This window comes from Meleagris gallopavo, chromosome 4, assembly GCF_905368555.1.
Source record: "Meleagris gallopavo chromosome 4, MGAL_WU_HG_1.1, whole genome shotgun sequence".
NCBI lineage: Eukaryota > Metazoa > Chordata > Aves > Galliformes > Phasianidae > Meleagris > Meleagris gallopavo.
This window is the reverse complement of record NC_139407.1, coordinates 6,821,364-6,845,071: the sequence shown is the minus strand read 5'-3', so window position 1 is coordinate 6,845,071 and position 23,708 is coordinate 6,821,364. Positions and strand designations below refer to the sequence as shown.

General features: G+C 34.4%; 1 long non-coding RNA gene across 1 annotated transcript; it reads left to right on the top strand.

Moving 5' to 3' along the window:
* The first annotated feature begins 501 nt into the window (after window positions 1-501).
* LOC104910516 (uncharacterized) lies at window positions 502-19,675 on the top strand. Its single transcript, XR_014882817.1, has 5 exons — window positions 502-724; window positions 6,346-6,484; window positions 7,642-7,807; window positions 15,043-15,149; window positions 16,303-19,675. It is a non-coding gene; the product is annotated as an uncharacterized LOC104910516 (long non-coding RNA).
* Window positions 19,676-23,708: the final 4,033 nt, after the last annotated feature.

The following is a 23,708-nucleotide window of genomic DNA, read 5'->3' as shown; positions in this document are numbered from 1 at the left end:
AAAAGAAAACAAAAAGCACCTCCAAGCAAAGGTATTATACATTACATGGCAATTATCATCTTGCCATTTGAAGACTCATTACCACCTCCACTTTGCTGAAAGATAGGAAAAATGACTTTTGTTGTTGCTGCTGTTCTAATTTGCTCCCCTGCAACAAGCATTATATTTTGAAAAAATTTTAGGCTCTGTAGCAAAAGCTGACTAATGTTTCCTAGTCAAAACAGAAAGATGTACCTGTTCCATGTTTGGACTTAAATATACAACTTAACATGATATATTACTTTAAACATGACAAGGAAATTGAAATACAGAAAGCTTGAAGTACGTGAAAGCTGAAGACTGAGATATTTGAGAATAAAGCCATAATGTATTGGCTTAACATGTAGCTAAGTTATCCCCAAAACTGCGTACGCTTGAATAATACATGGAATACATATCAGACATATCTTTTCAAATCTCTATGATACTGTAAATAGAACTTTACCCTACAGATTTTATTTCCCTTGTCAAGGAACTGGTGATCACATGTTTAATTATATAAAATGTTATATCACATTGCATAATCATCTCCACTGTAAAATAATTATACACCACAAAATGCATTTCAAAGTCTTTTTTTTTTTTTTTTTTCTTTTTTAACAATGAAGATTAGAGAATCAGGAATGCTCAGAGATGCTGAGTGAGTCCCAGTCATCCTCTGCAGCTTTTTCCACATCAAAAACAGGTTGGTGAGACTTGTGTGGGCTTTCTTCTTTTCAGTTTTGCTTTGAACACTTGAGGTGAAAACTTGGTCCTTTTGAAGTCATCAGCAGCAGTTAATCCAGCATGAAAATTGAGTCTACAAAGATTGGATCCCAACAGACTAGGGATTTGTGTCTCCCTCACAAGCCAGATTCTTCAGCTTTTGTAGATTGGATATAGATAATATTTTTCTATTGCTGCTATGTTTTTATTTCTTTTTTCTTCGCCCCCCCCGCGCCCTCCCCCCCCTCTTCTTTTCTTTCTTTCCTTTCTTTCTTTCCTTCCTTTCTTCATGGCAAATTGAGAATCTGTCTTTGTATCATTAGACTCATAGAATCATAGAATGGCCTGAGTTGAAAAGTACCTTAAATATCACCTAGTTTCAACACCCCTGCTGTAGGTGTTGCTGCCCAGAGCCACATCCAGCCTGTTATTGTCAACATAATTGCCTTCACAAGCACATATGACTGACAGTACTATCTAATGCCATTCTAAAAGTTGCTGCTGATATACTTTCCAGGTAGGGCTTATTAGCCTCCCCCAAACCTATAGATTACAGACCCTGGTTCTTCAAAGGCTGTTCCAAGGAACATATACAAGATGAGTCAGTGAGAGAATGAAGGTCTAAATGTCTGATACCTCTTTATAAGGTGCAGTCTCTCTTATAGTCTACAAATTTTTATTTATCAAATTACTTGATTTCTTTACGAAGAAGACAATATCAGCCCTTCATAACACAGAAAGTTAAAAGTCTTTCTTTTCTTTGGAGAATGTGTAACTTTAATCGTTGTATTTTCTTTGATATGCTCTGTTAGTGTGATCTACTGCGAACTGAAGATGAACATGTTTTGCTGTTTATGTTCCCAACTTTGTTTTTCTGAACACAATGACTAATGGTCTCTAAAGAAAACTAAATCTTAAAAGGAAAACAAGTAATTTTAAAGGGGATATGTATACAAAGAGAAGAACATTGTATATATCACAAGCTCCTAATTATGATGAATGGCAGAATGTTATTAGACTGTGCTTGTCAGCATGAGTTTGCTTGTAATTATAAAGTTTTAATGTAGTATCAGTTTGGTGAATGATCATCTGGTATTTTCATTGTTCAAAGTGTGCTATCCACAAATATAAACATTTCATTTAGCTTCATGCCTGCAAGATAAAGTTAGATAGGCTGATGATCCAGTATAAACGTTTGGTATCATGCTGTAGTAACCAGGAGAGGATGGCCTCGAGTTTACTCTTTGTTGTGTGTTAAACAAGTTGGAGCAAACAATGGTTCCTTTTTTGAAAGGAATAATTAAACTAGACTTCCAATTGTGCTTTAGGGGTGTTATATTTAAAACACTATAGAAGTAGAAGGTAATGGTAGACTACAGAGCCTGGGATCTGATTGTTGTGGTTTTATCCTTCAACAGTAATCACAGTCGATGGAGATTTTCATGCACCTCAGAAAATATTAGGCATTAGATCGGAAAGAAACCAATTTACTCAATTCATTACCCAGATTTATTTTTTCTACAGGAGTAGTACAAGGAAAAATCGGTGTGTGTTTGGGAAAAAAAAGAAAAAAAAAAGTTTTTATGGTTCTACCTGTAACATCTTCTCATTTGAGGCAGATGATGATAAAGAAAAATCATGTCAGGACTTTATCTAATGCCACATCTAGCAAAAAGCAGATGATTTGTAGAGTATTAATCCCTTAACAAAGGGTAACTTTGCTCTCATATCTTTATATTTCACTTACATTGTCCCTTATTGCTCTACTTCCTTTGCATAATAGTAAGACTGAAAAATGAAAGTCTTTCCTTTCTGACTGTTAGTTTTAGTATATTGAGGATCTAGTCTTGCCATAGAATTTGTGTCAGCAGAGGTCTCACATTACAGCAGAAAATTTTGCACTAATTGATCTTTTGGATTTCTCATTAAGAGAAGGAAAATAAGATAATCCCAAATCTAAAGTCCTTCTGAACAATCAAGAAGAAAAAAACATTTTTGGCCAAAAAAATCCATTCCTCGTTTGGTTAATACAGTGCCTGTGATCTGTGATGGCAACACAAAGGTAACTCTCTGTGCTTTTAGAATGGAAACTTTGAGAAGGAGTGAGGTCAAATGGAGGAATGGAGGGAAGGGTAAAACACAGCTTACATTATTTGCAGAAAATGCAAAACAATTTCTGTGGAGAACATCAGTGACCTCTTAGTGCTAACTGGCTGTTTGGGCAACCAGCTGAGGAGAGCTTAAGTCTGTGATAAGTTCAGTGAGTATAAATAGACAAGAAAAATTAGCGGATGAAGAAGCTGTGACGGGAAGAAAATGTTCAGAGCTTTTTCTTGAAATTCTGCTATGATCTTTTCTTCTCTCCAGCCAGTAAAGAGATCATCCTTATGTCTGAAATTGCAGTGGAAAACAATTGCAGCACAACCTTAAACATACAAATTCCTTCATTGGGGAATCATTTCATATTGTGAGAAATATATTTTTTTTTCCATGAAAAATACCTCTAACTCTTAAAAAGTATATGATTGCGAAAATGGGCTGACAAGACAAGAATTTGGACAAAAATAATGACACATTTACTAGGAAGAACACACAAATCCCATTGCTTCTAAAGATACACTTGATATCATCAGTCTTGAGACATTGGTGCTTGCTTTATATTGAAACTCTTTTGCTCTCAGTTTTGCATTGTGTTTGTAAATTATTACAGTGAACATTAACTTTGTGTGTTTGCTGTCTTTTCTTGTGGTTTATTTTTTTCTTATTGTAATTTCATCTGATTACTGCTGCTTCACTTCTCCTTTGTATGATGTTAACTACCTATTAGTTGTCAATATTTGCTTCTAAAGGGAAACTGTTGATGTTTTTTATTTACAAGTTTCAACTTACTGAAGAAATACTGCCTAATTATTTTATTTATTTATTTTTTTAAACAGGAGAGCATTATCAGTGGCAACATGGCTAGGAAATTTTCATTTTGTTTTCCTGTACCAAAGAACATGTTTTTTAGGTTGTGGAAAGCCAACTTATAAAAGGATTTCAAGTCTGTTTATGAGTTTATTTTACATTACAATATAATTTTCCAGTCTCACAAGCTGATAACATTCCAAATTTGATTGTTTCCATCAAAACACAAAGGAAAATAGTTCTCCTTTCTAGGTTCCTATTACATTTGTTCATTAACAAAAAATGCCTCTACTCCCTACCAATCAAACCAACAAGGCTTCTATGTTCAAGACAGCAAATGAGATTGTTTTAAATGTAGCTGACTTCCCGTAAGTCATATTTCCTTTGACTAAAAATGTATCTTCCTATTAGAAATATAATACTACAGAAAATATTTATCATTTATTTGCTAAGAATTTGTTTGAATGCAATATTACTTTTGATAAAAGTTACAAGATTATTAAAGAAGCCAAAAAAAAAAAAAATTGGAAGAACAACCTTTGAATGAATGGCAACTATCCACATCTCTCCAAACTAATCTTCATTTAGATTTCTTACGATGAATCTCTTTTATAAGATAAAGACCACATTGACTATACTTATGTAATACTTGGCTAATAATTGTTCTGTAATGTAAGTAATTTCAAAGAATTTGATTTCATTTATTACTTTCATGTAAAAATAATACTTGCAATGATATGAATGATAAAATATTCTGTGTTCCACTTGTGAACTCTACAACAAGCCCATTTACTAGAACATTTTCATGTCTTCATCAAACTTACTTTCCAGGAATTTTGAGCACTGTTGCAAAGACTTTAAGTGGCCAGTTTAAGAGGTAGCTGCTGTCTAAAAATATTTAGTAGCTTGAAAATGTGCTACAACATAGTCACAGAAAGAATGAGCGGAGGAACATGCAGCAAAAATAGCACATATGTAAATTATTTCTTGTCCTTCAGATCCCAAACGCCTTTTTTTTTTTTTCCCTTTCCCATGTGATAATCTGATTTTATTTAAGTACAAACAATACTATGATTGTCTTTATCTTCCACTTATTGTGTTCTCAAGCAACTATTCTGCGTAGAAAAGCCAGGAGGCAAACACCTGTCAATAGAAGGCAAGATGGTGAGGAAGTGGTGCATGTGTACTAGCAAATTTCTACTAAATTCCCTTTAGTCTATTATGTCTTTTCTGTCTCATGCCCTAAGCATCCTTTCTACATAAAGCTATCAGAAAGCTACGTAGGCTCTATCTTAACAGGAAAACAGCTAGGAGTTAACTTCTTTGCTCTTCTTCTGCTTACCTTAATTTTCTCCGCCTTAATGCAAAAGCTCAGTGAAATAAAATGGAATGCCAACTTCTAACTGAATTCTAGTGACTAAGGCTTTGATAAAGTCCATCTTCATCTTCCTTTAAGTCACTGATTTCACAAATGGATGGGACAGCTGAGTTTTCTAAGGGCCATAGAGAAAATGTTCAGCTACTTCACATAGTTTAGGGACCTACCCATTAAAATTTTCTGTCCAACTTTTCTAGTAAAAGAGGTTGTCGAGGGGGGCCATGAGCAAATTACTTTTAGATCAGACCTTGACAGATGGGTGGGATGGCAGCAAATTCAGTTATAGCATGCTGCGTGTTAATAATAAAGACAATTTTTGCTACTGTGCTTACAGTTTTTATTTAGAGTGTTTTATAAATAACTTTAGCCTAGGCTAAAGAAGAGATCATAACAGTGGAAGAAGTAGAAAGTATAAATAAAAAATAAGAAAAATGCTCTTAAATATTAAATAGAAAAGGCAGTAGAAAGTGAGGTGAGATAAAGAGTTGGTAAGTGTATTAAGTGCAGGGAAACAAGCAAACAAACCTTCCCATTACTACTGCCATACCTTGCACAATAGAGTATAAAGTAACAAAAAATTCTCATCAGAAGTGCTCTTTTGTTATTTTAAACATTTCCTACTGTTGCTCCTAGATAACAACCACTCACAAGGAACAGTTTCCAGCCACAGATCTCAATTTTTATTCTTTTCTATATATGGGCAATCTGAGAAGCAGGAAAAAAAGTGATACTCTATGATGTTCTCCTAAAATGCAGTGTCTGTACTGAAATCATGAACTATGTCAACTGGGAAACATACATTTCTATTGAAAAAAACATGGCAAGACAATATGTCAAGATAGCTGATTTCTTTTTCAGTCTTTCATAGAAGGGGAAACACACAGAGTACAGAAAATTGAATACTTTTAAAGATCTGAGCCATGGATGGGAACCACTTTTTCATTCTGAATTTATTAAGCATCCAGCTCCACCTGTGGAAACTCTTGCTTCACTGGGGACTTTTGGAAATTCCTTTCATTGCTGTTGTCAATTATGGTTCAAGTCATGGCTTACTGTTATTTGAAAGTAATTATGTATTTAATAGATTAGCTTCAGAAAACCCCGGTTGCTATGAAAAAATAAGGAAACTGGTGGCTAGCTGCCAAAATATTTGGCATCCATGAGAATTTAAAATTTTTCCTTGGTATATCTTTGGCAAGTGTGATAGGAAATAGTAATGGTTGAATTGGATTCAGAATTTTTTTTTAAGTAATTGATTTGATTTTAAAATAATAAAAAATTATTTTTATTATTATTATTTTTATTTTTTAACTTAGGTACTCAGGATGCCCTCTGTTGCATGGTGGATGGTTGCTCTTCAAACTGTTGTGTGATTAGGAATGTCAATGCAGAGGGCAGATATGCTGAAATCAGGAAAGATATCTAAGAAGACATTTGAGAGCTCCTCTACTTGTGGTAAGGAGAAGTTGTACAGCATCTGCTTCAGCAAACATACATGAATTAAGAAAAATTCTAATACATGAGAAACTTTAAAATAGCTTTTTTTTTCCAGTTTAGAAAATATAATTGATTCCCCAAATCAAAAATAAAAGTGAAATATTTTTAAAGACCCTTACAAAAATAACTTGTTTATATTTTCTTTCTTAGGATCATGAATTATAAGCAAGACAGAGTCAGTCTTAACTGTTAGTTTGACAAGATGAAGTAGAAAATATAGTGAAATGTGTAGGTGGTCAGACAAAAGGTAAAATTTAGAAGCAGTGTTCTAAAGTGTTGAAGAAAGGAAAGTGAGCAAAAATTTGCTCTGTTCTTCAGTTCTAATGGAGCTTGGTTAAAACACAAGAGTGTCAGTTAAGTGGCTGTGTGATAACACATAATTTATGGAGGGCAAAAAGATCTATCTGTCTGTCATAGTTAATTGAATCCAGGTTGCAAGGCTCTTGCCATAGAGCCAATAATTCTGCATAGACCAACTTCAGCTTTCTTCTCTAGAAATTTACTGCTTCCTCTCCTCATACAAAGGCTGAAGCTCCCTGAGGTGAGTGATTTCTGCCATACAAATTCGCTCCTCTGCATTTCAGAGTGTACAAGCTGAGGTAGGAAGGGAGTGCAGCACTTCTTTGGGGTGATGAGGACTTGGAAGGCTTTTAGACAAGCTCAATCGATCCCTTTGATCACTTCTTTAGTTTTGCCAATAGGATTAAGTGTTCCTAGTCAGAGCTCACAATAATATCCCTGAGAAGAACTGAACAATCTGGGCTGAGCAGGTCTCTTTCAAACATATCAGAGCTGGAAACCTCCTTGCACAGTGTCCTCCTAGTGAGAAACTTTTGCATTAAACTTTGCATAAAATTTGTAAAGCCTGCATCTTTGTTTTGTGTCATTAGAATATCTGTAACATTAAGGAACTATGTACTGTAGTTAGATTAGCACAATAATGACTCCATTTTTTGTGTATTGACTTCTAGTTTGGTAGTAGGCCTGGAAAAATATTCATCAGCCAATGTGATGTTCTACTCATTTCCCCTTTATTTCCCCACATTTCTTCAAGGGTATTAAGGATTGAATCTCAGAACTGGTAGAAACCTCTTTTCTTGCTGAATCATTTCCAGGAATTTAAGCATTGACTTTAAGTAGCACCACCTATTAACAAAGGAGGATATATAATGCACTTAATGGAAAATCTCCCAGTGGGTTCTTGGACCAGTTCTGTGTTTAATTTCTGTCCTGAAGTTAAGTCTTTGAAAACTCTGAAATCAGTTTACTGAACCTGAGCAGGTAAGCAAGCACATTTCATTCCCTTCTTTATAATTAGTTTACAGATGCACAGATTTGAAAACCTGAAAACACTTGGGTATGTAGTGCAGGCCATAACATTTCACAAAGGTACTGGTGCATGAAAGTTGTGCTTGTACACAGTAATATACAGCCACCAAATAATGCAAAATTCCCTGGTGACTGGATCCTCACTGACTAGATATTCATTGATGTATTTCAAGGCTGAAACTTGTTCATTTTACTTTACAGCAACAAAGTGTTGCAGTATTTATGAAAAGTTAAAAATTTGTCAATATCCCTTACCCTGGAATATGTGTTGCAGTTCAAGAAGCCTTTATATATGAAAAAGATTTAACTCATTATTTGATGAGTTTTATTAACCCAATGAGCTATTTTGGCAATAGGAAGGTTCTTAAGTGTGCTGGCCTATTTGTTTTCACAGTTAAGGCAAAAGTTATGCAAGGGTATTTTGAATGTGCCTGAAAGGTTTCCCTGTTACCTTTCTATCATGAAGAAGAACCAATAAACATTTGCTTTTGGCATCGAACATTCGACAGTTATTCATCTCAGGTGCAAGCTACTTTGTTTTGGTAGAGATTTCAAGACCTTGAAAATCAAGACAAGATGGATGGCACCTTTTCTCAATACGGCTCTATACAGAAACTTTGATTATTCTTTGATCCATAGCCAGAAACAGTACATCAAACTATGAAATTATTCCAAATGATTTTTTTTTTGAATAGTACTGAAGTTTAGCATACTCAGTCTGCTATCACCATTTCCCTCTTTCTGTTTTCTAACACCTATTTTGCATCCTGTACGTACCAAGTTTATAAATAGAAATACACTTATAAGAGGGCTGCTCTGAAAGTAATGCCTCCTATTTTATTATGTTGGTCCACAATAGCAGAAACAGATATTGGTGGTATGGCACATGGCAATAAAGGCACTCACTGATATTCATCGATGCTTCCTGAATATTTCTGGAGACCAAATAGTGGATGTGAGCATGTGAGCACAGTGAGGTGGTGAAATATTATGAAAAGATCACCTCTGCTGGTGCAGATTTTTATAATTGTGGCATGCGGACTCTAGTTCTCAGCTGGTGAAAATGCATAGCTAAGGGTGATGACTGTGTTGAAAAATAGTGTTTTTTTAGCTGAGAAATTGCTCTATCAAATAGTGTATTTTGCTCTTTGTATCTGTTGTCATTTCCATGGAAATAAATAAATAAGAGGCATTACTTTCAGAGCAACCTACATAGGAAAAATATCCCTATTATACACTTCATGCACAATGCCAAAGAGGCAGTGCTATTCTCATTGTTAGATAGCATCAGCAATCTCAACAGATGTTTTAATGAGAACAACTTCCAATTTTCAATTGCACCAGAAGATGGCAATAGTAATTTCTAGTAATCAATAGTAATAATAATTTCACTGAAGTCAGTGGGAGTTCATGAGGAAAAGAGCATTCAAGGTAGTTTCTTCTTCTTCTTTTTTTTTTTCCTAATGTCTTGTATTTCTACTTTTCAGCTTCAGTCAAAAGTTAATATATGTCTTTAACTCATACTTCAATCAAAAATTTGATATATGTCTTTAACTCACACTTTTAACTCTCTCTCTCTCTCTCTCTAATATATATATTATATATTTTATATATATACTTATATAGAGTTAAAAGTATGAGTTAAAGACATATAACCAAAATACTATGGAGTCATTCTGTTTGTAAAAAGAAAGTAAAATAGAATATCTGGAAAATTAATCATTTAAATCAATATTAGCTTAAGGTATACTCTGGTGCATAATTGATATGTCAGCTCTAACTCTGCTTTTATTTTCTTCTTCCTTATTTTCAGAAAAGCCACATAACTGAGATCTACTTCATGGCAAATCTGAGAATCCATCAGACATATTGCAGTTATTAGAACTTTTAAAACCACAGCAAATTTCAACTATTTTATCTGTCCATCAAAGAGCTTTTGAAAAACATCTTGACATTGCAAAACTTGTTCATAAATTCTACAGAATTTGCTGTGATTTCCTACTTGGGCCTTCTTTGTGCTTGGTGGATTGTACTCTGTCCTGCAGTAACTTAGAATCCTGACTCTCAGAGAATAAGTCTTTCACTCCCCTAGTCATTACTGGGATTACTGTTGGCTTGATAACAGCAGTCTCACTAAAATCTGTGCATTTTTGCTGGTGATTTCTTAATCTGGCATGCTGAGCAATTCTAAAATGCTGAGCACATCTTTTAACACTATATGAATATTAACTTCATCAAAACCATAACTCAGAACATCTTTCAGCGTTAAAAAGTGTCTGGCAGCAGTATTTACTTAAAATATTTCATCCCCACTGTTTGTTCTTCCTCAAAGCAACCCAGTAAAGGAGCTAAGAGGCAAGGCACACAGGCTTCAGTTTGATGCTATATGTAGCTTCTGGTCAGCTAAAAGCACAGCCGGGACTTCTCTCCATCTTGCAGGGTGTGCTTGCTGGCCTCCTCTTACAGGGCTCCGAGCATGTGAGTTCAGGTACTCTCAGTAGGGTGTACAGTCATTTGGTCACAAATATCAAACCACAGAAGATGGAGAAAGGCTAAGCAGTGCAGAAATCAGCCATGACTTTTAAATTTTAATTCAAATTACCTACAGATGTTTTGGGGATGATTTTGTATAAATTATTTAGCTGGCACTATAGGGTACATGTTTCGGAGAAGTACTACTTTGATCTGGGTTATGTATGAATAGCTGGTTTCTTTGCATCAACACTTCCCTGAGCACGTCTGTAAATTAAGCATTCAAATATGTAAGCTCACAGCAGACCATAAAATAGAAATGTTTTAGACTGCACTGTACCTTTCCACAGGGACTTCACATAATCAAAGTAAAAGTACAAGTGCTGACCCAACTATTTGATTTAAGACTTGGAAAGGGAGAGGGAGAGTAGAGGTATCAATGTCAGCAGGCGGTTCATAATCCGAATAAACTTTCAAATGAAAACAATATGGAAAATCTCTGTACCTTAAGGGCAGAACAGCTTTACTGTATAAAGCCTTTTATTTGGTCTGTTACGGTTTTCTCTGCAGAACAAAAATATCACTGTCTGCTGGCTTAATGGAGAACAGTTGGATCATAAAAATATCAAATGCATGTATTTGGCAACCACTAATAATCTACACATATTTATGTAACTGCAATTTTTCTTTTGGAATATACCGTCTGGAAATATAGCCTGCGGCTTCCTCAGATCTCCTGGAAAGAATTAGCATTCAGATCACCTCTGCAAAAATATGTTATGTCAAGCAGGTTAATTTTTCCTACATTCTTTGAAGGTTATTGTTATTATTATTTTTAATTATTATTATTCATTCCTTTATGATCATTTGGTATTACTGTTATTATTATTATAGCTCTACTTATTCATAGCTAACACAGATGTTTACATTACAAGGAAGCCCTAACATCTGCTTTCCAGTGACCATCAAACTTAAGTGAATTAGTAAATATGGAACACATTGTGACTATGTTTTGGACGCTTAAAAATGGGAGCAGTCAGTATCTGCCTCAGAGCTTTTGGGCCCCAGAGAGAAAGGAAGTTACTAATGAATTTCTGGTTGTTTAGAATGCTTACAGAAAGCAGCATATCTAGCTTACAAATTCTGAATTTCCCAATTGCTTAAAATGAAATGTAGGTGTTTGTTAGAATTAACTAAAGCATTTCTTATGGGTATTATTTCTATTAATGGAGTCACAGGAAACCTCTTCTACAAGGTGAGAGATGCATATCTTTCTTGCATAGTTCATATGCCCTCAGAAGAAACCAAATCTTTGCTGCAATCTAGCTCTAATACTTTTACTTAGTACTATTGTTCCCTAACAGATACAAAACTGCTGTGTGACTTACAGATATGATCTTGCTTTTTGTCTAGACAAAATAATAAGCCCAACAATACAGAATCATGTTAGACACCCACTGACTTTATTAAGGTCACTGGCAATATTGTTTTAAATTTCAGTGAAACTATTTTTTTTTCTCTGGAGACTTTTAAATTTGATTTAAAATCTCTAAATGATTAATATATCTACTAAAAATAATTTGACATTTTTTTTTTTTCTACTATCAGATTTTCTAGCCACTTGGAGCCCTTTCTATAGAAATTGAATTTGATTACTTGCAGCCACTAAAACATCCATTTTAACTAATACTGTTCATATAACCCTTAGCTTTTCCACCATAATTTGCTCTTTCACTATAGGCATTTCCTCAAAGATGTAGATTTTATAATTTGAGAATGTGTGTTGGAAAGTTTTAGATAATGAGAATCTACATTAATTCTGGGATATGGAAGGGTATGCTTTCTGTTTAATCCTTAAACAGAAAGCAAGAGTATATGAACACCATTGAGAAACTGCAAAGGGTAATGCCTTTATGTGGATTAAACTAATTAAACGAGTGTGATGGTAAGAATCTGCACTAATTCTTAGTCAAATTCTTATGGACCACTTATGAAAGTTGCTTGCAGAAGCTCAAATTCTGTAGCAATACTTCAGTTTAAGTGCCAAGTAGTTTTTGCAAATAGCATTCAGATCCAGTTGTCTGAGTCTTCCTGCAGTTAATGGATATTGTCCATTTCTTCCATTTGAGAGAATTATTTTCCCCTAATCTCCTCTTATTTTTTGATCTTGAAGACTGCCCATTTTGTTCTGAAGCTCCAGGAAAAAATTTTTGCTCACTGGTGTTAATTGAGAAGACAGTGGTAGATAAGGAGCACCTGGCCTCATATACATCCATAACATTATAATAACTCATAGAATTTATGAAAACTTTGATGTTTTTGACTTTCTGAAGCCAAAACTTTACTAGGACAGGGCATTTTCATTTGTAGCTTGAGTGCAGTTGGTGAGGTCTTCTGGGAGGATTATTGAGCTAGAGATCAAAAATACATCGTCACTTAAAATGGGGCCATATGATGCTTCTGAAAGGCAATCAGACCTGCTCTATCTGGTGTCCCCTGAAAGACAGAAGATTCCTTCAGAGCAGTCTCTCTTTAGAAAGAAAATGCATTCTCCCTGGCTCTTGCATGCTTTGTTCTGGCTTTTGTGATCTTCACTTTTAGTGTTCCCTGAAAAATATCACTGTTTCTGTGATTTATAGATCAAAATGCATTCCTTGATGTAGCTGGAGCTTGATCCCTTAACTGCTTTGAAAACTTGAACCAAGGCTTTCAGCTGGTATAGAAACGTGACTGGATGCCAGTTGACAGTTTTCAGCATCAGCTTCATGTTCATCCTAAATCCACAGCCCTGGAAGAAGGAGACAGTCAAAAGGCACCATAGGCACTACAGATGCCTTTAAGCCATTCTGGCTTTCAGATTTGCCTATGAATTATATAAATAGAATACAGAAGTAAAAATGTCTGAATCAGTGTAATTGCAATCATCCAAAAGAAACATAGCAGATATGTCAGTTGTGTAAGCAATACTGCACTACAGACATGTCCAGCTAAGGCTAAAGAAAGTAGAGTTCTCTTGACAATGGACACAAGTTGTTTCTTCCAAGTGTACGTAAGTTGCTGGAATTCTTTGCTTTGCTTTATGCTCTGAGACACTTGGGATGTTTTTTTAAAAATTGATGTTTCTATTTTGTTATTTTGCCCAGGGAGAGAACATTGGAGCATAGTGTTACAGTGGCATATAACTTTCCATTTTTAATTCTGATTTCATGTTTTGCTTTTGATAGAATTTTGCAATCCAAGATATTCTCTCTAGTCAACTGAAACAATATTAATATGTGTAAACACAAAAATATATTTGGTTGTAACACATGTAATTGTAGTTAGATTTCATTAGCGCATTCATCCTATCTGCTTCCAGGAGGAAAAAAAAAAAAAAAAAAAAGGCTTAATCTTTGACTTTGAATGTTAACTTGATATTCAGAGATATAATTTCACATTCATTATATGCACTTCAGTGCACAAGAAGAAAGTCTGATACTTAAAAGTGCACTTATGTCAGTACAGCTCTGCTTAATTTTTTGTTTGGTTCCCCCATTTCAAACTATAGTTGAAAACTGGAAAAGGGATGAAATAGGGCAATTACATTTTGTAGAAGATCAACTAGCTGATTCCATGTTTATAACCTTTATTAACCTGACAAGGAGGAGTGGAATGGCCAGCAAATCATATGCAGGATTGAAAATGTCAAAGTATGAGCATAGTACCATAATTATCAAAGCACATCAGGTTTTATTAGAATTTTGATAGTCCCATCTTCTGACAAATATGGTAATGAAAATAGAAAATATACAAAATTGATTTATTTTCATGATGAAAATAATAACGAGGTGAGATGATTACATCCAATTCACAGTTTCAAAGTTGTCATTTCCCATTGGACTGGACTACTAATCTTAGTAGCTTAATTAAATCAGTAATAATAATTCCTCCTCCCTATCCCCTTCTGCTCAGAAGAGGGAAAACTTAATGGAAAGGCAAGAACATTTCCACAATAAAAGTTGTCTTGAGCTTTGTACTCAAAACAGTGATTAAGCATTTTATTATATACTTTTATCTGTGCTCTTAACCACTGATATTTCAGAAATTGAATCAGTCTTCAGAAGAAGCCTTAAGAATTATTAATATTTACCTGAAGACACGTTAACACGTTACTTATGTTGCATGGGAAAACTTGAAAGGTGTTTTTTTTTTGTTTTTTGTTTGTTTGTTTGTTTGTTTTGTTTTGTTTCCTCCTAAACTTTATATCACTGTTCTTTTTCTTAGACTAGTAGTAGAATATGTATATTGATGTTTGAAGAAGTGATCAAATAACAATATTGGGCCTTAACATTATTTATACTGTGAACTTATTAATGCAGCATTTCTGAAAGGTTTTTAATGTAACTGACATTCAAGTTAAAAATAATATGAAATAGCACTATTCAAAAATCCAGAAATTAAGATTTTATTTAGTCAATTAAAAGCACTCATATTTGTTTACTCTTCTACTGTAGAAAGTCCAGTAAAAATGAAGCATTCAGTAGCTACTAAAAATCTGTCCACTTCCATTATTTATGCCTATTATTCAGTGGTGCCTTCTTCAATAATGACAAAGTACATATAAGAAATACATAGATAATCGAAAGAGGCTTTCTGATCAAATCTCGTATAGTAGCAAAAAGCAATTTGTCTTTGCTTTTTGAAACTGTTTTTATTTTTCTGCCTCCTTTTCTCAGGAACAAAACTACAAGAGAAGCCTATTTAATTCTATCTGATTCTCTGAAACCAGTATGAAGCTATGATTCAAGTTAATGTTGTTAACATCATCCCTATCTGATTTGAGGTAATCAATTTAATCTTTTTTTTTTTTTTTCCAGTGAGTTCCTCTGATAAACTTCAGTCTTTAAGTATAAAAGTAATTTGCAAAATCTTTTAGGTTTTCTATTAGCCATCATAATTATTTATTAAATAGATTCTTATATCTGAATATTTTCTCTTAAATTCAACACCTCTTAGAAGCTGGAGACGGGGTTAATAGAAACAACCTTAAAAGACTAAGGTTCTCAGTCACGTTTCTTAAGTAGTAGGTGGCAAAAAGTACATTAGATAATATTATATCATTATCCTCTGTGGATGTTTCTAATGGGATTTCTTACTGACCTCTTTTAGTGCTATTAGACACATCAGCAAAAAACTGGAAGAAAATATATGGACTTATTACTGAGAAAATGTACAAATGGCAGCACAGCTGATTGAACAGTAAATAATTATGAAGGTAGCTCATATATATATTTATATATATAGGTTTAATTTGGTTTCTATGGTGCTTCTTTTGGGGGGAAAAAAAAAAAAAAAAGGAAAAGCTCAGGTTTTAAAAAGGCCAAATGCAAGATTACAAGATTGAATGAATGTAGGGCAAATATGAGATGATGTCCTGGAAACACACCACTGGGAAAGGCACCTGGTCTCATGTTGAAGAAAATAGTCAACAGAGCGTGGGTTGTGTGCTCATTTCTCATGTCATGTCAAATGGTTTTCATGTCCTTTCATGACATTAAACCTCAGGTAAGTCCCAGGGACAAGTCACTGGCTTACCTCTCTGCCCACAGCCTTTGTTTCAGAAATACTGAAGTTATTTATGGGCTGTCTACCTTGCCTGCCCATTACTGTAAATCTGGGTGTGGGCAGTGCTGTCATTTGATCCCTTTAATTACTGCTGAAGAGACTGGACTTCCCCTGCCATGTTTTTCACCTAGAGATTTTCTTCTGGTAAGCTACTTGCTATTTCCAAAAGCTCTACATCAATGTATGAATATTAGGTATAGCCTGAACCCCACTGTGAAATCCAATGGTTGGGCTGGAGCTTTACCTTTTAATTTTTCACAGTTTCAAATGTTCAGATAAATAAATACAACACAGGTTGTAAGAGTACATCAGAACTTTAATGATAAACTGAATAGAGCTTCCACTTATCTATTAACTTCTTATTTTCCCAGAAGAAACTGTTTCTGTCAATATTTGAATGTGACGGGGGTGAACAGGAGGAAGAAGTGAAGTCTAATCTCAGCAGATGGTTGTCAAAACTGCACAGAGTGACTGAGAATGTAGAAAGAAGAGAGTTTCCCCCATTTTGTTTTTATGTCGTGAATAGTGAATAAATCATACATTATAGACAAATCAAAAATAGCAAAAACTAGGTAAAGTACAAGATGAAAAGAATGAAAACAGTATTGCTGAAAAGTATTTTGCAGATAAATGTATGTGATTACTCACAGATCTTAAATGAATGTTGAGACGACTGAAAACAAAAATGGACATATGTATTGTATTTATGCATTGATAATCTCATCTTGGAGATATTACAAGAATGATTCATGTTGACAAGAAAAGAAGAATGTCTTTCAAGCTGTTACTTAGTTACTGACAAATCAAGTATGTCAATTGGACGCAAGGATGGGCAAAGCAGACTTGTAAGACAGATAGGCTGCTGTAAGTTTTACATCTGATCATAGCTGAAAATCTGAATGTTAACCCAAACTTTTCTCTCCATTTAGAGTCTTCTTATTCATTGAGCTATGCTCTGTATCTTGACTTGTACTGGAAAATCATGGATTAGGACTATCTTTTTTTATTTGAAAAAGTTCGTAGATATAGACCTGTGCTATGTAGTTTCTGTGTAGTTGGAATGCACACAACTGAAATAGACACTTGAACTAACTTGAAACAGGATATGTCTACCAGCCTTTTTGAATAGTGTTTGATTGCTTTACAATATTTTCTGTGTAAATGTGCGTGTATTGTATTTTGATGCTCATACATGCAAAAATCATTCCTTAATGGATTTTTTTATAAACAGGTAGGACTATGTAAGTGACTTAGTGTCACCACAGAATGTGTTTGTGGCTATAGGGTTACTTAACCTCTCATTTCAGCAAAATTTATCTGATTCACAGAATACAGGCACTACAATATGAATTTCAATTTAAGTGGGTGCCTTCAAATGGCGTTAAATCAAGGATCTTCACTGACTCATTAATAAATACACTTTACATTAAGTTTTGTTGTATTATGTTTAGTGTATGTAAAATTCACGTAATTCTACAGTAATTATAATAATAGTAAAGGATAAAATTACTTTAGAAACGAATGAAACTGACTTTCTTCCCAGATCAATTGTATCTGATTTTTTGCTTTGAAATGTATGGTTGTTGGTTTTTTTGTTTGTTTGTTTGCTTGTTTTTCATTCCTTTTGCCATTCTGGAAAAAGTGTATTTGATCTAATCTGTTCCCAACAATTTTCAGTTACTATGGCATCTTACTCAAAAAGTAAAGAAGCTGCAATTTTTATATATAAGCATTCTTGTTCAAAAGTCAAAGATTAATTTGAATACTGAAAGTCTGTATACAGCCTTGGCAGCTTAGCAGGTATTTTGAGTGCTTGTAAACTAATTTATACTAGAAAGAATAAAAATTACAAGGGTTACTAATCTTCATGCTGAAATCATTAAGATAATTACCACCAACTGTTTTATTATCCAAGTATATCAGGGGAAATGTAGTTGCATCCTGCAGCAATGAATTAAAACAGAGTAGGTATGTACCAATCTACAGTGTAAATGACATATTGAAAAACAGATACTTGTGTATGTGTCTTGTACTGGTACATAACTTTCCTATTGGTAAACTTAAAAGGTCTATTAAGTGGAATACTGTTTTTTATTCTTAAAATACTGCCATGTCAAGTCTCCTTTTCTGGTACTTTCCACCCATTGCAGTACTGCTCCGTCTGTTTTGATTTACAGATCCTCAAGTCACATAAGGTATTATCTTTGCATTTTTGTTTTTTTTTTTTTTTCCCCAATTTAAAACCACAACATTTTCAACATCTATTTGTAACTTTTTTTTATTATTTTTTTTTTTTAGATACTTGAGTCTTAGAATGGAAATGAAATTCGGCAAAGATACAAAAGTTGTCCTAAAAGAACAAGCACTCGCTGTGATCATTCACATTGAATCTGTCATCACTCTTCCTAGAACTTCTCATGCAAATAGGTTTACAACTGCATATATTGTTTCTAGACTGTTTTCTTTTAAAAAGATTAACTTCCCAAACATTCACTTCTAATTTCTAAAATACCAGAAAAGACTCTAAGTATTAACAGTTTGCTTTGAAAATGGGATGAAAGAAGTCAACTAGTCAACTTTTTTTTTTTTTTCATTTTTTTTCAGTCTTTTCACCATATTAGAAATGAAAAGAAGTCTACAAGGTAATTTTTTGCTGTTATGCACCCTTGTTGTGGAAAGACCTACTATCATAATAAAAACTACCTTAACCTCTGAAACTGCAGAAGCTAGCTTGACTGTGACAGTGAAAAAAAATCTTCTGTACATGTTTCTATATCCTTAACAGGTGTAAGCTGACTTTGCTTTGTTGACCTCAGTGGCCCTATATGTGCAAAATATGTATGTCATCTGTGAACCTGACCGACTGAATTAAATTCATTGCAATGTGAAGTAACCATCCAGGGACTATATTTTATGCTTCAGATAATCCTGTGTAAATACACGAAGAAAACATTTCCAGGAAACTCCGCATTTAGCCTTTTAAAGTGATCCAATTACTCAGTATTTCATTAAAATTACCTATTCAACGAATTAAGGGATGGAAAAAAAAAAACAACCCTGACAAATCATGTTTATGATGTGTATACCACTCAGACACAGGAGATACTGTGAGGTCCTGTCTCATTGTAATGATGTCTTTGCTTTAATGAGCAGAATCTAAGCTTTCATTTGTACCGGAGAAAGAACATACGATGCATATGAAAGATGCATCATGAAAGAACATATATATGACCATTTGAAGCTCTAAAGGATTGTCGAAGATGGAAAAATGGGGTGAGTGCTTTTGGATGCAGCACCTTTCCTGTTTTTATTTCAGCATTGTGTTTGTAAAGAATATGTACGTGTCTAGTGGATTAGACCGATGTAGTGAAGTAACGTGTAGTTACAGAGAAATCTGACAGATGGGAAGGGCCTAAGGGATCCGAGGTCAGAGGATAACTGATTGCTCATACATTATCTAGTAAAATAAATAAATAATCGGCGTTTTAGTCTCTACAAAATCAGTAAAAAGCACATAGGTTGCCAGTTAGGGGTAATATATAGATTCTGAATGCAATTGTTAAGATCATAAAGATAGTGTTGAGTGATCTATTAACAAATTGGATATTCAATCCTGCCTAATTTCAATTATTGCATACGAGTCATAAATTACAACAAAAAGCGGTATGGATTATTACACAGCAATACATTCACTTTCTGGAAAGAATGATGATACTTTTGAATTAAATGACAATTTGAAAATTTTCCAGTTCTAACAGAATCCTGTGAAACACTGTCACAAAAAGAAAAAATGAATGCTTCGTAGGCATACGAGCTGGATGACCATTTCATACCTTAAAAACAATGGAAAGACATAATGTTAAAGTAATCTCTGCAAAATTCTGATCAGTATCGAAAAATCAGTGCCACAAGTCATATTCTACTGCAACAGCTGGGCTGTGGCTTAGGGTTTCCAAGAACAGTTGATTGTCATAGGTGAAGAACAGCATCTTGACAGAAAGTAGTTAAATCAAATTGAAAATTCAGACCTTTCTGTACTTGCTTTTTCAGTTTTGTTTGAATTTTCTTCCCCTTTGAGTGTGGATGGCAAGAACTCTTTTTACAGACACACAGTGTAATGCCTGTAAGCAGAAGGAAGGGGTAGATTTCAAGCCAGCACATGGACAGTCTTTTGTCTCTCCTGACAAAGAATGTTGAAGATGGTACAAGATGTGGTTCCCATTTGGTAGCGTAGAAAGGGTCTGACCAAGTTTGCTGTGTATGAAAATAGCTTTTGCACGTTTTCTAGTTGCGCCCCCACCCTTTTCTTCAAACGCTGTTTGCTAGATCTCTAGAAAACAGTAGCAACCTTCACTACATGGGGATATGGGGATTCAGTTTCTTGAAACATAAAACTGAAATGTGTTTGCATAGATTTTTTTTTCTTCTAGCATCTGGCATCCAAAAGGCCTGTGCTTGGGGAAATACGTTTGCCAGATTCCAGTACACCTACGAGTGGTTCTGCCAAGATTTCAATAGCCTTGAGATTTCTAGGTGCTCAGCTGGGGCAGAATATTATACAGCAAGGGGTGGTTCATTAAAATACAGTCGGAATCCTTATCAGTCATGCATATATAGAAAAAAATGACCATGAATAATACTGTATATGCTAGTAAGTATGTCCTCATACCTAATGCCATTTGCTTCTTGCAGTCTTCAGTGTTAGAGATCTGTGCCTGTTGTTGGCTCAATTCTAGAAAGCTGCAGTACTTGCAGTGCTGAAACTGTGCAACTGTAGTGCACAGTCTGTGCCCACTTAAAGAAGAAATATCATTTCTGCTTCCTTCCGGTGCCCAAAAATATTTTGCCCCAGAAACTCCTGTGAAGGTGACTCATGTATCTCAGAATATACAGACTTGGTTGTGATGCCCAGGCTTATTTTAAAGCGTGTGTCACGTTATTTTTGTCCTTGAAATTTGTGGAAAGATTACTGATTTAATTTAGATCAACGCAAAAGCATAAATGTTCTGCTGCTTATGACTCAGAAGCATTCTTTTTAATGAAGACATAATACTAGTAACTTCAATTTGTAATTATTTAAATAATTGTGGTGTCTTACAAGAAAACTGGATGAATAACCATTTAAGGATATTACCAAACAATTTCTTTATGTAATCACAACAGCTTTGCATGACAAATAGCTAGATAATAGTATATTGAGTTTTATAAAGCAGTAACCTTGCTCCATTTGAATGCATGGTGCTTTTCATACTCTACTATCCAAAAAGAGGTTTAGAGAGGAGAATACAAGAATAAAATCATCACTTACCTCCATTATATTTGGCCCTTTTAACAGAAATACAGGCCCAATAAGTGCTATTAAAGGATTTGACTTGAAAGTCTTCAGTATATATTGATATAAAATGTTTTCAGTAGAATTTCAACTGCGTATATAATATGTAGGTTGCTCCGAAAGTAATGCATCCTATTTATTTCCATGGAAACTACAATGGATACTAATAACACAATAACAAAGAACAAATTCTCATCTATTAAATAGTATTTTTCAACATAGTCACAACCATTTGCCATGCATTTTTGCCAGTGATGAACGAGAGCCTGTATTCAGAGAGCACTTGTAAGATTCTGCACCATTGGAGGTGACCCACTGTTTCACAGATGCTATGATGGTGTCATTGCTAGGAAAATGTTTCCCATGAAGTCCACACTTGGTCTCACGTTGGCTCACTGATAAACTTGCGTGTAGGGTTCTTTCTCTTCCTATGTGAGAGTTTATGAGAAACACCTGACATAAGCTGTGATATTCCAGTGTTCCATTGTTTCCAATACATTGAAGCCAATATTCATCTCCATACACAGTTTGCTGGTCATAATTCACTGATTCCCAAAGATGAGCTGATCAAATGCTCTTCGTTTGTTGCTGTGACAGCTCTGCATGGCCGTCTGGAATGTGGCTTGTCTCTCACATGGCTCTCGCCACTGCTGAAACTCACTAGCCACCACTTCATTATGTTCATATCCACTGTTTGAACACCATAAATGTCACGAACATTCAGCAAGTGTCAGTGAATGTCAATGGATTCAATTTTTTCCACATGGAGGAATTCGATGAGGCTCCTTTGCTTCATTTGCACTTCCGTGTCAGCTGCCATTTTGTCGGAATGTCCCTTTGCTGCCATCTGTCACATGGCAACAACATTTAACAGGATATTGTCAGGAAGGTTCCACCTCTTCTATCATACCACCAGCAAAATTCATACTAATTCCAGATGTAAGGAACTGTCAAACAGTTGATAGAAAAAAAATTAAAACTGAATCTTTAGCCTTTCTTGCCCTTTATGCAGACAGAAATTCAACAAGTTGTTTATGCATATTCTGAGGACATAAAATATATTTCAAAACTAAAATTGAACGTAAGCTGTATTTCAAGGTATGTTGAAGATATTTTGATGTATGTCTGGGACAGTATTTTTAGCATCTATTTTGGAAAATTAAAAAAGAGAAAAACAAAGGAAATCTGACTTTCAATAATTTGTGGTTTGTAGTACTATGAGAAATATATATAGCCATTTTCAGAAAATAAGATTTCTTTTTTGATAATTCAGAAAAGTGCAAACATTAAACTATGTAAAAGCAGATTTCATATTGACAACAAATTACTTTTTCTTTTTGCCTGAGGTATTACAAAGCAAAAATAATATTATACCAAGTTTATTTTTCAAAACTCAAACAGTTAAGATGTTGATTTTGCAGACGCTGAATGATGAAATGATCTCTGGGATTTAAAACTGTTCGTTTTCTTGACATTTTAAATACACTTTTAATTGGTAAGAATAACAAAGAATAGCAAAAGCTGCAGATAATATGGCTTATTCTGAGCGAAATCCAGCCTGAAGGTAGGTTTGTCTTTCAAAGAGAAGGAAAAAACAACAATTAAATGATGCTTTCACTTTACTAGGCTGATTAGAAGCAATTCGAGTGCCTCAAGTGATGTAAAGTTTTAAATCTATTGATTAAATTTGCATCTCTTAATTTAGAAATGATCATCCATGTGGAGTGCAGCCTAAACAGCAGAATCTTTCACTACTTAAGTATTGATTTTTAATATGTCAAATGTAGTAATTAAAATTGATATTTTGTAGATTGCATATTAAATATTAATATTTGCTTGAATTTTATCCAGTGACATCTGTGATGTTTTGAAGAATTCTATAGATAATCACATTTCTCTAGTAGACAGAATGAAAGCAGAAATCTATGAAAACTGTACCATATAACATATAGAGAAAAAGTCCAAAAGATTATTTCAGTTGAATTGAATGATTCTTTCATGGCATGATATTGCTCTCATCCAGTCTTGATTAGTTCATTTCATAGTGGACAGCTGTGAATAAATGGGTTAAAAAAATGGCTTTAGGCTTTATATCCTTTCATGCTGCAGCCTGACACAGAGTTCTGCTATACTTTCACCTGTTTTTGTAGTGAGTTAATGCTCAGCAGCAGCTGTTTGGAGGCTCTTCCTGTCAGTCTTGGACACTTTCATCATTAAAGAATTATTCCACATCAGTTAATGTTGGTGATTTAGAGTGATGCTTCTTGGGACGAAGACAGTGGGGTAGAATTTGGCTGGCATTTGTACTTTCTTTTGTGTAAGGTAAACAAACATTTTAAATGTTTTGCATTTTGCAATATTACTGCCCTTCAAAGTACAATTTCACCCTCTCAGTGGAACCAGACAGGTGGATTTTTATGCTTATTTTTTCAGTTGACTGATACA